The sequence below is a fragment of the Macaca fascicularis genome, chromosome 10, assembly GCF_037993035.2.
Source record: "Macaca fascicularis isolate 582-1 chromosome 10, T2T-MFA8v1.1".
Classification (NCBI taxonomy): Eukaryota; Metazoa; Chordata; class Mammalia; order Primates; family Cercopithecidae; genus Macaca; species Macaca fascicularis.
This window is the reverse complement of record NC_088384.1, coordinates 52,677,065-52,692,733: the sequence shown is the minus strand read 5'-3', so window position 1 is coordinate 52,692,733 and position 15,669 is coordinate 52,677,065. Positions and strand designations below refer to the sequence as shown.

The 15,669-nt window shown below is 48.0% G+C and overlaps 1 pseudogene; it reads left to right on the top strand.

Annotated features, from left to right (window-relative positions):
• The first annotated feature begins 8,918 nt into the window (after nt 1-8,918).
• On the top strand, nt 8,919-13,517 carry LOC135965327 (spermatogenesis-associated protein 31E1-like; annotated as a pseudogene).
• The last annotated feature ends 2,152 nt before the right edge of the window (nt 13,518-15,669 follow it).

Below are 15,669 nucleotides of genomic sequence, written 5' to 3'. Positions count from 1 at the left end.
CACTGGATATCACAAAATAGAACCCTAGGTTACCATAAGTCATTTGTTTATCCAAAATGATAACTCACAAAGTTTTAAAAAGGACAAAACCTTTAGTCTGATAGAAAACAGACTCATTTTCTCAAACTACAAGACCCAGTGAAGACAGCATGAAGCCTGTTGAATTGGTCTCTTCCCTCTCCCCTCCCTTGAAAGGCGAACAAAATTTTTTCATTGCCTCTCAGTATTACTTAAGAATCTTTATCAAAAGAGAAAACCAAAGTTCATGTTTGCATTATTGCATCTTTAATGTTAAAGCTAGTTTTTATTAAAATTCTATAAATCTATCCAGTGTTAATTAGTTTAACTGTAAGTTAATGTTTCTATAAACTTTTAATAGCCCTTTACAATTTAGTTGTTGTTCTTACAGAGCCTAACCATGTTTTAAGAAAACTCTGTTATGCTTTTATTCCTATGTTCAACTTATGGAAACATTGACTAATACCCCTTTAACTTTAGCCAATATGTTTACGCACAAAATCTCTTTTAAAATTAATTTTTTATAAACCTTCCACAACTTGCTTAAACCTTTAGATTTTTCCTATCTCCCTTAAAGCAATACTTTAACCCTCTAAACTTGGGCAAGAAATCCATATTCCCATGTCTTCTTACAATCTTTTACCAAAAGTACATTCTACTTTTCTTACATGCCTTTGCATGTGGAACTGTTTCTTCAGTAGCCTCAAATACATGTTACATTGTTAACTCTGTGCAACTTCTATTTTTGATGAAAAACCTGGTTAGTAGGCCATTTTAATTATGTACCAGGTGTGGAGCTTAGGACAGACACAGGACAGAAGTGCAGATCAAGTCTGTTCTTACTTTTCTTTAAACCAATTAATTAGAACTCTTTTATGTAAACGTCACACACATATCACATATAAATACAAAGACAGACAGAAAATCCAGTCGTTGTAAGATTTTTCATTTGCCATTTCTTAAGTTACCCAATGGGATTACTGGAATCGAGCTAGAGCCCTTTGAGAAGCAGGGCTAGGAAAGCATACAGTTTCTAGGCCCTGATAAGCAGGCATAGCTGGAAGGCAAAAACAGATCCCCAAAATTAAGGGTGCCATTTTATATGGAATCATGGACTCCCCCCACAGGGAAATACTACAGAAGAAGCTACTGCAGTGCTTCTACCCCACATTTTATTGCAAAAAAAAAAAAAAAAAAAAAAAACCAAAGCCAATCAGCACATTTTGTAATCAGCCCATCCCCCATGGATTCTCGTCTCTCAGTGGGGTTAGGGATGTTTCCATACCTTCTAGGTGGTCAAGAGCATGCTTCTCTGATCCAAGCATGCAAAGAGCCAAGTATTCCTCCTAATTGCCATTAACAGTCCCTTATAGTGTATTTCTCATCTGCTTATTACAAACTATGGCTAAAAGCTCTCTCATAATGTGAAGGAATTTCTGATATACCCCCCCCAAAAAAAAATCAGGTAACAAAATGTAAAACTGAAAATTAAACCAAGACTTAGATTTCGAGGGAGATCAGTTCCTGAGGTTCCACGAGGAAAACAGGTTTTTCTCAGAATGGGGTCTGTGGCACCTCCTCTGTTTTTCCCCTGAGTCCCAGGCTGTTAGAATTTATCTAGGTTCTCTCATGTGAGCCTCAAGAGTGGCAAGAAGAAAAAATGGAGGAAAACAATTCAGAAGAAAAAAACTTTTTCCAGAAAGACATGAATCAAGAAGAGGAAAAGATAAAGGTCTTATAAATAGATATAGTTTGGATACTTTATTTATTTATTAATTTGTTTGTTTATTTTTGTAATGTGGTCTGACTTTGTTTTCCAGGCTTGTCTCAAACTCCTGAGCTCAAGAAATCGTCCTCCTTTGGCCTCCTGAACTACTGGCATTACAGGCATGAAAATAGATATCCAGTGTTACCCCATTCAACTCTGGATATCTGTTTTTAATTAAACCACTTTTAATTATAGAGTTCTTTTGTTCAAAACTATTTTAAAATCTCTTATTACCAGGCTCTGGTGAGCACAGCCAACATTTCTGACTTTTGAATTCCATACCAGATAACCTCTCACATGAAATGAATATGTATTAACTAAGGTTATAACTTAACCATGAACTCATGAAGTGTTTCAAAGAGATGGTAAACCAGTTTTTTAAAAAAAAGTTTAGAATTTCCCCATGATATTTCAGAGAAAGGAAAATTCAAGAGAGGAAATCAGAAGCTATCCATGGGGTGGGGAACCCTCAAAAAATGGCAAAGTTACACAAATAACAAACCAGAAAGGAATCAATCCCAAAGCCATGAATTGAACCTGGGGGCAGCCACTGTCCAAAGACCAAAGCCTTGGTTACTGAGCTACAGCATTCAGCAGGTTCTGTTGCTCTTCCCAGAAAGAGCCTAGAGGAGTCAGTTTCAAGCTTGCAAAGGCTTTTAACTGCCCAAGATAATGTTTAGGGCTGTAAATGAATCCCCAAATTCCTGTCTGCTGGATGGCAGAGACCAAGAGAAAGTATCAAGGTTTCTTTCTCACATGGTCACAAGGTTAAGCTCTCAAGTATATAAAACAAAAAGAAAGAAACTTCATATAGAACTAGTCTCAGGGACCCCCAGCAACTTTGTAAATGACCAGCTGCCAGGCTGGCTTGAAAAGCAGGCTTATAGTGGTCCTAAGCCCATCTTCTCTCCTGTGATACCTCTCTCTCCATTAAAGAACAAAACAGAAAGACAAATTCTTAGCAAAAATTGCTCCAGATTTGCTACAGCCTAAGACTAGTCTCACAAATCTTTTTTCTATTAAACATTTGCAGAGGAGACAATCAGGTTCACATTTGCACTCACACACATACACACACACACACACACACAAACAGTGGGAGGAGGAGGGAGAGAGACAGAGAGAGAGAGAAAAAAAAGATGAGAAACTTGGTTGGTAAGAATTTCTTGCCTTTTTTTTTTTTTTTTTTTTTTTTTTTTTTGCCAGGAAACCAAGTTTCTGGGTTCCCTTTCTCTGCAGCTTTCAGAAGAACAGAGCAACTTTGATGTCCCCGTTCACTGTATCATAGATATGGGAGCCAAGCCCCATTACTAAATAAAATTATCATTTTCTGTTTGATGGAACCATAAGCAAAGCTTCTCAATTTTACAAGATGCTGCCCAACAGGCTGCATGGGGAATCAAATTAATATTTTCTTTCCCAGCCAATGTAAAACACATGTAACAAAATAGACACAAGTGACTTTGTTCAGCACCAATATTGAACTAGCAAGGCTCAAACTTTCTCCTTTTGGCCCCTGTTACCTTTGATCCACACCAGGTGTGTGTGAGGGGGATGATCTCCAAATGGTAATTCAATGTGTAATCTCTAGGCAAGAAGACAAACCTGACAAAAACAAGCAATGGGGAAAGAACTTCCTATTTAATAAATGGTGTTGTGAAAACTGGCTAGCTAGGCACAGAACATTTAAACTGGATCTTTTCCTTACACCCTATACAGAAACTAACTCCAGATAAATTAAAGTCTTAAGTGTAAAAGACAAAACTATAAAAACCCTAGAAAAAAATCTAGGCAATACCATTCAGGTCATAGGCATGGGCAAATATTTTATGTTCAAATCACCAAAAGCAATTGTAACAAAAGCAAAAATTGACAAATGGGATCTAATTAGACTAAAGAGATTCTGCACAGCAAAAGAAACTATCATCATAATGAACAGATAACCCACAGAATGGGAGAAAACTTTTGCAATCTGTCTGACAAAGTCCAATATCCAGAATCTACAGGGAATTTAAGGAAGTTTACAAGAAGAAAACAAACCCATTAAAAAGTGGGCAAAAGACGTGAACAAACACTTCTTAAAAGAAGATATAGATGTGGCCAACACACATATGGAAAAAAGCTCAACATCACTGATTGCCAAAACCAGCTCGGTTGGGGAGACCTTAACCCAGTGGCGCAAGAGGAATTAAAGACACACACACAGAAATACAGAGGTGTGAAGTGGGAAATCAGGGGTCTCACAGCCTTCAGAGCTGAGACCCCCGAACAGAGATTTACCCAAAGACTTAATAACAGCAAACCAATCATTAGCAATGTTTCTATAGATATTAAATTAACTAAAAGTATCCCTTATGGGAAACGAAGGGATGGGCTGAATTAAAGGAATAGGTTAGGCTAGTTAACTGCAGCAGGAAGACGTCCTTAAGACACAGATCGCTCCTGCTCTTGTTTTGGCTTAAGAATGCCTTTAAGTGGTTTGCCGCCCTGGGTGGGCCAGGTTTTCCTTGCCCTCATTCCTATAAACCCACAACCTTCCAGCTTGGGCATTAGGGCCTTTATGAACATGTCACAGTGCTGCAGAGATTTTGTTTATGACCAGTCTTGGGGCCAGTTTATGCTGGATTTTGGTGGGCTTGCTCCCAACACGGATCGTTAGAGAAATGGAAATCAAAACCAAAATGAGATACCATCACATGCCCAGCAGAATGGCAATTATTAAAAAGTCAAGAAACAACTGATGCTGGTGAGTTTGAGGAGAAACAAACGCTTTTACACTGTTGGCAGGAATGTAAATTAGTTCAGCCATCGTGGAAGACACTGTGGTGATTCCTCAAAGATTTAGAATCGGAAATACCATTTGACCCAGCAATCCCATTACTGTGTATATACCCAAAGGAATATAAATTGTTATTTCATAAAGATGAATGCACCTATGTATTCATTGCAGCACTATTCACAGTAGCAAAGACATGGAATCAACCCAAATGCCCATCATTGATAGACTGGATAAAGAAAATGTAGTGCATATAAGTCGTGGAACAATATGTGGCCACAAAAAAGAATAAGATTATGTCCTTTGCAGGGACATGGATGAAGCTGGAAGCCATTATCCTCAGCAAACTAACATAGGAACAGAAAACCAAACACCACATGTTCTCACTTATAAGTGGAAGCCGACCAAAGGGAAAGCATGCACACAGGCAGGGATACAACACACTCTAGGGCCTGTCAGAAGCAGGAGAGATCATCAGGAAAAATGGTTAATGCATACCGGGCTTAATACCTACATGATGGGTTGATAGGTACAGCAAACCACCATGGCACACATTTACCTATGTAACAAACCTGCGCATCCTGCTCATGTACCCCAGAAGTTAAAATAATTTTTAAAAGATACATAAAACATCTGAACAGACATTTCTCAAAAGAAGACATATGAATGGCAAACAGGTATATGAAAAGGTGCTCAACATCACTGATATCAGAGAAAGACAATCAAAACTACAATGAGATCTCATTTCACCCCAGTTAAAATGGCTTTTTCTCTAAAAGACAGGCAATAACAAATGCTCACGAGGATGTAAAGGGAACCCTCATACACTTTTGGTGGAAATGTGAGTCAGTACAGCTTCTATGGAGGACAGTTAGGAGGTTCCTCAAAAACTAAAACTAGAGCTAACATATGATCCACTGCTGGGTACATACCCAGAAGAAAGGAAATCAGTAGATTGAAGGGATACATGCACTCCCATGTTCCTTCTAGCACTGTTCACAATAGCCAAGGTTTTGAATCAACCTAGTGAGTGTTCGTCAACAGACAACAGGATAAAAAAAAGGTGGTATATATATATATGCAGTGGAGCACCCTTCAGCCATAGGAAAACAAGGAGAGCCTCTTATTTGCAATAGCATGGATGGAACTGGAGGTCATTAAGTGAAATTAGGCAAAGAAAGACAAACAGACATCACATGTTCTCTCTTATTTGTGAGAGCTAAAAATCAAACAGTCAAACTCATGGAGATACAGAGTAGAAGGATGGTTACTAGAGGCTGGGAAGGCGCAGTGGCAGAGAGGTGGGGATGGTTAATGGATAAAAAAAGTAATTAGAAAGAATGAATAAAATTGAGTATTTATAGTATTTGACAGCAATAGAATGCCTATAGCCAACAAAAATGTAATTGCACATTTAAAAAATGAAGAGGATAATTGGGTGGTTTGTAACACAAAGGAAAACGGCTGGAGGTGATGGACACCTCATTTACCATGCTGCGATGATTACACACTGCATGCCTGTATGAAAGTATCTCATGTGCTCCATTAAAATATACACCTACTGCGTGCCCACAAAAATAAATATTAAACATTTTTAAAACTATGAAAATTGTAATCAAAATTCACAATGATCAATAAATACAAATAATATAAGTTCTATGTCTGAGTTGATGCAGGGTAAGAACATATTAAGGCGGAAAGCTAGAACTGCAAACAAATGAGATCCTGAGAGCAAGAAACTGGAGAAATAACAGAAACTCCAGGGAGAAGTCTAGATCTTAAAGACATGGGAAATTGAGGGACTGACCGAGATCTCCACAAAACCAGGTCACATCTGTGTTCCAGGAAACAGAATAGAAAATGCACCCAGGGCTGTCTCTGACAGGGTGAGCAACTGGAGAGGGAAGAAAAGATCTGGGGGACCCAGGAGGGTGGAGGGACTGGAACTGGGACCTGAGGGCGGGGCTGTGCTTCAACCTCCTCCTCCCACTGCCCTTGCCCTGCCGTCAGGAGCCCTTGGTGAGGAGGAGGTCCCCAGCTCTGTGATGCAGGCCTGGGGCCCAGTCTCTAGTCCCAAAAGTGATGCCCAGGTCTCAGTTGCTTGAAGGTGACATTGCACTTCAGATGGAAAAAATGCTCTTTCCTCTGAAGAGCCCTAGTGCCACATGGCTGGGCCCCAGCTCCAATCCCTGGATTGTGGATTTCATCCTCACCTGAGTGTGGAGCTGGGGGTTTCTCTTCCTATTACTCTCCTACCTTCCGCTTGGAAGGAAGAGGAGCAGCAGGAAGGTAAGGAGCCCGCAGCCCAGCCCCACAGAGAAAGACTCTCTTCTTTTTCTCCCCTCATTGCCACTTTTCCTAAGCAACGAGAGACCCTTCTGCGATGGGAAATCTCATCATCTCTCTAGGGAAGGGCAGGGCAGGCAGGGGTGGGAGTGGGCGGAGGATTCCATCCCCAGCTCCCAGACCATCTGTGACATGTCGGCATCAGGGCAAACGCCTACGCTGGTCTCAGCCGCGAGGACCAGATCAGGAGAGGGGTGAGGTCTCTGTGGGAGGACAGGCCCCAGCTCTGGCTCATCAGCCTCTTTCCGAGGCTGGTACCTGGGGGCCCAGACGCTTCTATGTGGGGTGATCTGGGAGCTGTGCTGAGACCCTGAGAGCCTCCCGCCAGAGCCTGGATTCATGTCTGGCCTCCTTCGAAGCAGAATCCTACTGGCAGCTCAGAGGTGCCTGTAGGCCTGAGCCTGGGTCTGCCTTCAGCAGAGGAGCAGGGACTGGGGATATCCAGGATGGTCACACACAAAACCCCCACTTGCATTTCCCTAAGAAGGAAAACAGAAAACATTTCATCAATGAAACATGAGTAAAAGAAACGCATACAGAGCTCCCTGAGCTAGAGGCAGAAAGCCGTGTTACTCATGAGCACTGCATGTATGCAGCTGGCCTGGGGAGAGGAGACGGAGAACTGGTCCCAGCCCCTCACTCTTGCTTGCCTCTTACCATCAAAGGAAGAGATTGGGAGACCCAGGAGCAGGAAGAAGATCCTAGCTCTGAAAGGTGAGGCTCTACTGCTCCCCAGGACTCCCCAGAGGTGACTGAGCATCGCCTGTCCCTGAGGAAGTCATTTGCAGAGGCCTGAGAGGAAGCTCCTGGGAGGGAAATCAGAACCCGGGGCCGCCTCAGATTATCTGTGGGAATGAAGCCATGGGCCTGGGAACCGGTATTGCCCATAAGGGGGCGCTGTGGGGAAGGCACCAAGACCTGCCAGGATATGGGGGGAGGTCAGGGAGGCTCCAGGTCCATGCGGACGGCTGTTCTTCTTGGCCATGGCTGACTCTTCTTAGAGACCACCCCTGTCCGCTCTCCCCACTAGATGGTTGTGACACCCATGAGGGGGTGTACATGGAAGCACTTTTTGCAAATGACAGAAGTTCTGCACAGTGCACACCTTGCTGTCACCATTGGGGCCATGTGGCCTTGGACACAGATGCCTGGGTTTCAGGGTCTAGTTCCCCGTGGTGTCCCCTAAAGAGACAGCCACTCAGCCTCCTGTGAAGTTTGCTGGCACTGCCCTCCCCACCATAACCCCGTCTCCTGACTTCCAGCTTGCAGAATCCTCCTGAGGGAACCGGGGGACACTGGGGGCCTGACCAACCCTCTAGAAAGAGAGGAGACTCCCCCTTCTCTCCATGTCCTCCTTTATACCTGGGCCTCTGATGCAACCCTCGGGCCTGGTGGTGACCTGGGAGGGGGAGTTCCTGGAAAGGGAACAGGAATTGACTGAAGCTCTGAGGCTGACATAGATAGAACTTTGTGAATTCAGCAGTGGGGGAGGTGGAGGAGCTGTGGGCATCAGGTGCCCAGCCTTCCCGACCTCCCAGCCCCACCTGCCCCTAGCTGCAGCTTGTGCCTCATGTCTACTGCAGCCACCTGAGAAAGCTCACTGGGGAGGGTGGCTCTCACCTACCTTTAGCTGGAGACCCCCTGGGTGACATGTACCAACCAGCGCCTGCTAAGGCCCACCAACTGTATGGGAAATGCATGCAATGTCCATCTCCCACCAGCTTGTCCCCAAGGGCTCTCCCAGCTACTCTGGCCTCCACCCTGTCACTAGGCGCAACGACCACCTTAGAGCCTTTTTGACCACACTCAAGCCTGAGTACCTCCAGGTCACCAGAGCCCTCATTACCCCTAAAACACCCTGCACCTCAGCCACATGTGCTTTTTCCTCCTTCACCACAGCCCCCTGTTCCCACGGCCTCCTCTCCACCTCCACCCAGCTCCGGCCTGGCTGAGTTTCCGTGTGGCTCCACAATATGCCCCGTCCCTCAGAGCTGCCTTTTCCACAACCAGGGGCTGACTTCTCCAACCAGGGTGATCTCCGGCTTTGGGTGCTCCAGCGATCCCATCTGGGACCTCTCTTGCTGGAGGGAGGCTGCCACCACCTGCGGCCTCTCCACCTGCTCACATGGCAAGTCCCAGCAACCGTATCTTCCTGACCACTCCCTAGAGGCTTCCTTCTGGGGAGACCCCACACCCAGGCAGATGGAGGTAGGTGCCTGCACATTCATCCACCCCGACATGCAGAAGCTGCTGGAAACTCTCATCACCAAGAGAGCAGTGATGAAGATGTGGCAGGAGAAAGAAAGGGGGCAGGCAGACTACCTGCAGATGACATCACTGGGGAAGGAGTGGGACATCATGACTCTAAATCCCTTCTGGAATGTGACAACCCAACCACAGCAGCTGCCTGGTCCTCAGCAGGTCTCTGATGCCACGTCCATGGGGGACCACTTACAGTGGAAATGCAGCCAGCTCTTCTGAGACCTCTTCTCCCCTCTTTCAATAGGGAGTCCCTGGTGGTCACGGCCTGGGTGTCTAGGAACCCTTCCTCACAGAATGTGTACTCTGTACCATTGGATAAAGCCTCCACTTCTCTTCAAGGTGAACCTGAGGTTGAGGCATCCTCACAGCTTTCCCAGGCACAGTCCCAGCCCCACACATGGCCCAGCTCCAACCGTTCACTTCAACCTGGCCCCAGTCCCAGCCCCCACCTCTGGCTGGGATCCAGAAGCAGTCCCACTGCTCACCCCCTGTCCCAAGCCTACCGTGCTCTTTTCCACCCCAGATCAGGTTCTGTGGGGCATCTTGCCCTACATCCAATGAGAGGGCACAGTCTGTCATCCCGAGTCGAGTGGAGTATCTTGAATGGCCCTTGCAGAAGTGACTAAAGTGGAAGAGGGATTTTTCCTTTCTCCTAAAAAATTCTCAGGCTGTCCTGAGCCAGCCCACTGTCCACCTTCCCCAGAAGAGGCCGGCTTTTCAGAGCCCCAAGTCAGCCTCCATTCTTTCTGGGGTTGCCTCCAGCACTGAGATCCCAGAGCACCGGTGGCAAGGAAGTAGTGCCATGTGCCAGGAGCAGTCCCATGGCCCTCCCAGCAGATTCCATCTGGAGACCTCTGCAACCTGAGGGGGAATTCCCAGGTAGGTCCCAGGGTCAGGCAGAAGACACACAGGGGGTCCTCTTGCCCTCCCAGGCTTCTGAATTTGCAGGAAAGGGCAGGAAGAATATGCAGAAGACAGGACTCAGGAGCTCTGGAAGGTTATCTAGGAAGAGGTGCTTAGGGTCCAAACTAGAGGCACAACCAAGCCAGGATCAAGGCACAGGAAGGAATTCAGTGAAGGTTCTGGAGAAAGACAAGGAGGAGGCAGACGGTGACTTCAGGAAGTCCTGGAAGTACCAATCAGTAAGTTCCACACCCAGGGACCCAGACAGGAAGCATTTGGAAAACAAGCTGCAGGTCCATATGGATAGGAAGGTGGGGGAGATCAAGGAGGGCTGGATCCCTGTATCTGTGTATTGCTCCTGGTTCATGGCCAAACGTGCTGTTCCCAAGTCTGACACCCACAGGAAACTGGGGAAGCTGGCATCCTGGAGGGGTGGGAAAGCCCACATGAACACCTCCCAGGAGCTTTCCTTCCTTCATCCCTGCACCCGGCAGATGCTGGAAGCACATCTTTTCAGGTTCTGTGTGAGGCACAGGTGGGGTCCAGACCTCCAGTCCCTGTAGCCCATAAATGTCCAGTCAGGTAAGGCTCAGCCCCCACCCCTCCCATACTCCACATTTCCCCTCTGGGCCTCCTGGGAATCTCGGGTTGAATCTGTAGCCAAGTTTGTCATTTTATTGGAAAAACCTCCCCAGAATGGTCCAGGAGACAACAGAACAACAGGCAAGTCAGCCCCACTGTGAGTTGCCCTGTCCCTGCCCCACCACCTGAGCAGGAGGAAGGCCAGAGGGCTCCAAGATGGTCCCAGTCAGCTGACACCCATAAGCAATTAGAGGCCTCTCCGACTGGACAGAAGGACAGGGCGTCTTCTCAGTCCCCCATGTGCAGCCTTGTAGGCAGAACCTGGCAGAGCAGGACTGTCCTGGGGTCTGGGAAATCCAACCTTGAGGGGTTCAGAAATGGCTGGGAATGAGGCATGGCTTGAGATTGAAAGCATGTCCCCAGGAAACTCCTGTCATAACAGAGCCCTGCAAGAGTTCTGCATAAGGTCCCAGTGGGCAAGGGCCAAAGACACCCTGGAAGCACTGGAGGCTGAGGAGGAGAAACCCCCTGCTTCAGAAGCCACCTTGGGAGCCAGTGTGAGGGCAAGTTCAGGAAGTGTTTAGGTGGACCTGAGGAGCACAGAGGCTGTGGGGACCACTAGTGTCTACACTATAGTGTAAACTGGTGTCTGTAGACCTCAGTGTCTACAATCTGTGTTGCTCAGGATCCAGGGCATCTGTGTCTGAAAGCACAGGCAGTCAATGAGATTGCGCTCACAGTGCAGGTGGACTCAGAGGAGCAGGTGCCAGGCCGTGTCTCCAGCATCCTCCTCCAGGAGGGCCCCACAGACCTGTGCCTTCCAGGCCACAAAGTGGACATGCTCCCAGCCATAGACTGGCCACTCACTAATGCCCCACTGTCCACCTCCCAGACTGTGTTCAGTAGGAGGAACATGGCAGCTTTCCAGGGGCCATGTGCCCTCCTGTGGAAGGGAGGGGACAGACTGGGGCAGCAGGAGCCTGTGAGCCCAAAAGTGAAGGCCCCACAGAAGAGTCAGAAGATGCTGGGCTCTGTGAACAAGGGCGAGGCCTGCAGGAGGCCCAGACCAGGGTAGCAGGGACATAGGTGCAAGGGACCCAGGACCTCCGAAGCCAGCTGGAGGAGCCACCCTGCCCATGCCAGGGAAATAGGAGACAAACAATAAAGGAAATATGACAAGCCTCAGCTAGAGAAGGGACAGGCACCACCAGAGTGCAACTTCTGGAGAAAGATCAATCACCATTCACAGGGCATACTATCAGAGGAACCAGCTCCCAATATTTCAACATAGGTTCTTTTCTATTTTCCCTACGTGTTGGCTGGTCTGAGAAATAAAAAGAAAGAGTCCAAAAGAGAGAAATTTTACAGCTAGGTGTCCGGGGGTGACATCACATGTTGGCAGGTTCCGTGATCCCCCCGAGCTACAAAACCAGCAAGTTTGTATTATGCATTTCAAAGGGGAGGGAGTGTAAGAATAGGGTGTGGGTCACAGAGATCACATGCTTCAAAAGGCAATAAAATATCACAAGGCAAATAGGGGCAGAGCAAGATCAGAAGGCCAGGGTAAAATTAGAATTGCTCAGGAGGTTTCATGTCCCACTATGTATGCATTGTCATTGATAAACATCTTAACAGGAAACAGCGTTTGAGAGCAGATAACTGGTGTGACAAGAATTTTCTAGGCTGGTATTTCCTAATCCTAGCAAGCCTGGGGGTGCTGCAGGAGACCAGGGTGTATTTCATCCCTTATCTACAACTGCATAAGACAGACGCTCCCAGAGCGGCCATTTTAGAGAACTTCCCCTGGGAATGTATTCATTTTCCCAGGGTTATTCCTTGATGAGAAAAGAAATCAGCAATATTTCTCCTATGTGCTTTCTGAAAGAAGAGAAATATGACTCCATTCTACCTGGCCCCACAGGCAGTCAGACTTTATGGTTATCTCCCTTGTTCCCTGAAAATCGCTGTTATCTTGTTCTTTTCAAGGTGCCCAGATTTCATATTGTTCAAACACACAGGCTTTACAAACAATTTGTGCAGATAACACAGTCACCACAGGGTCCTGAGGCAACATACATCCTCAGTTTATGAAGATGACAGGATTAAGACATTGAAGTAAAGACAGGCATAGGAAATTACAAGAGTATAGTCTGGGGAAGTGATCAATGTCCATGAAATCTTCATGATTTATGTTCAGAGATTGCAGTAAAGACACACATAAGAAATTATAAAAGTATTAATTTAGGGAACTAATAAATGTCCATGAAATCTTCACAATTTATGTTCTTTGGCCATGGTTTCAGCCGGTCCCTCCATTCAGGGTCCTTGACTTCCCCCAACAGTCTACACCTCAGGAAAAGAGGTGCAGGGCAGGAAGACGTACTTCAGAAAGGCAAGCCCAGGGCAGATGCTGTCCAGAGCTAGGAGTCTGATCCAGCAAGGTTGTTTATGGATAGCATGACTAAAGAAGCCCAGGCCATCATCAGAGTTGTGGGTCAAATCCTGGTGGACAAATTGGGCATTCAGCAGGGATGTGGTCCCTCAGAGATCAACTGCCACAAAGGCGACCTCCAAGCCCAGAAGAATGTGCCTTCCTGCTGCCACAGGAGTCACTACCACCAGGAACACAGCAGAGAGATGAGAGCCCTGGCCTGCAGCCCCAAAGCCACCCCCAAGGGCCACAACTGTCCTGTCAAAAACAAGGGCATCAGAGACAGAGACAGCAGTTGGGCTCCCACCTCCCAGGGAGCCTGTGTCCCCAGCTGGTCCCCACCACCACAGGCCACGAGTGGCAAGCACCTCCCGTGGCCCCATCCACAGCCACAGGAACTGAGGTCTACACAGATGGGTCTTGCTTCCTGAACCAGCTCAGGCTTCTCACACCTCTCCTGGGAGAGTCAGGGGGTTCTACTCAAATAACACTGGACACCTACATAACAAACCTGTCCTGCATGGATCATCACAGTTCCCATGTGTTCCTGACTTCCACGGAGAAGTTCCCAATGCACCTGCTTTCCCTGCAGAGGTGGAAGCTTCTGTCTGTGTCATGCTAGGGCACAGGAAAGGGCTCAGTGTCAGCTCCTCCTGAGTGTGGCTCCCAGAATGACTGGGCCAGGAGGAGGCTGACAGGGACCTGGAAGACCCCATGTTCTCCCTGTCCCCACACTGTGTCTGGTTTCCAAACTGGATCATGACTCAGAGCCTTCAGGACATGTAAGGATAGCAAACCCTTTGGAGATTCCACCTGGGCTCTGGCTCACTGCAACCCCCATTCTCACTAAGGTGACTTCTGTGCTACTGTAGGAGCTGGGTCTGCAGGGGCCTCATGGACTGAGGGGGTGGTAGGCTCCAGGAGTGATGGATCCCAGAAACCCCCCTGCCCCACAGTACTCTGGGAATGTGGGGGTGTCCTGTGCTGGCCCTGGGTCAGAGGCAGGACTGCTCTTTCCAGGATCTCCTGGTGGGGAAGAGATGACACCCTCCCCAGACACTTTCCTGTCTGCTGAGTTCCGGGATGGACTTGGGCCCTGCCAACACTTGGTTCAGCCTTGATAACACCCTTGGGTTCATGTCTGCCATCCCCGGCCTCACTCCCCAGAGCAGTCTCCCAGCCCACTAGTGTGGGGTGTCCGTTTCAGGAGGCACCCAGGGCTGCTGCCTGCCCCTCTGGTAGGACTCTGTGGTCAGGAACCACAGGAGAGGACCTTAGGTTCAGGGTGGGAGGTGGGAAAAGAATCAGGGAAGATGAGCCTAAGATTGCAAGTGCAGGATCCAAAAGCTGCCTGCAGCTGTAACCAGGGTCCTCGCAGTCTGGTGACCATTACAAGCAAAAGTGGTCAGTGCCACTCCCGGGGGAGGGGAACCCAGAAGGCAAGGGTTGGCCTGGGTCACACAGCACATCTATGGTTCCAGGCCCATGTGCTTGCAGGGGACAGATTGGGGCTCAGAGAATCTGGTCACATGGTTGGCAGGGACAGTCCCCACATGGCCCAGTCCTGTGCTCCCTCCGTCCTGGTGCTGGGTCCTTCCTGGCCATCCCCAGGGAAGGCAGGAGCAAGGTCAGGGCAGGCAGGAGCCAATTCCTCAGAGGGATCTGCCCAGGGGCCTTCTGCCCCAGGAGACCTCTGCACTTGCAGGGGTTGTGGAGGCTGAGGACAAGGGGACAGGCCTGTACCCAGGCCTGGTAGGACCCAAGTTGGGGACCTGTTTTGAACATGCCCTGGTGTCACTTTGGGTGTCCCAACTACTGCTGGAGCCAAGTCCTGTCTGGGGTGGTGACCTGGGCAACTCCAGTGTGGGCCTAACATCTATGGGACCCAGGATCCTGGGACCTGCAGCAGAGGAACTCCACAGGGACCCCCAGTAGACCCCAACACTCAAAGATTCCCACAGAGACCCCACATTCATCAATATTTCAGAGATTCCCCACAGTGATCCCCAGAGACCCCAACAGAGAATCTGACTGAGATCCCCCCACAAAGACCCCCTAGAAGGACCCCCCCCCCAGAAATCCCCGAGAGAGACTCACACAGAGACTCTTCAAAAACAACACAGAGATCCCCAGGGAGACACCCACAGTGAGTCTAACAGAGACCAGCACAAACAAAATATATCAAGGTCACTTTGCCACACCATAAAATCCCTAGCACTGCACTCACTTGGTGAAAATGAGCGGCATCTACCTTATTACCAGCAGCGGTTTTCTTCTGGCGGCCTCTGCCCTCTTCTAGATAAGATTCCTTGAGATATCAAACAATATAAAAGCCTCCTCTATCAGACAGCGTCCAATTTCGAGCAAGCCCCTGACCCGCTGACAGACCCTTCCCAGGATCACCCAGTCACAACCCCCATGCTGATATCAAACTGTAACGTTCTTGATAGAAACGGTGAGAGTTCCTCTGATGCCATCCTTCTGAGATCGTCCTCAGTTCCTCAGGCCATGCTCCCCCTCACTGCCAAGGGAATCCCCCCGGCTGGTCTAGGTCGGCCTTGCTCACGGGGCTCCTCCTGCAGG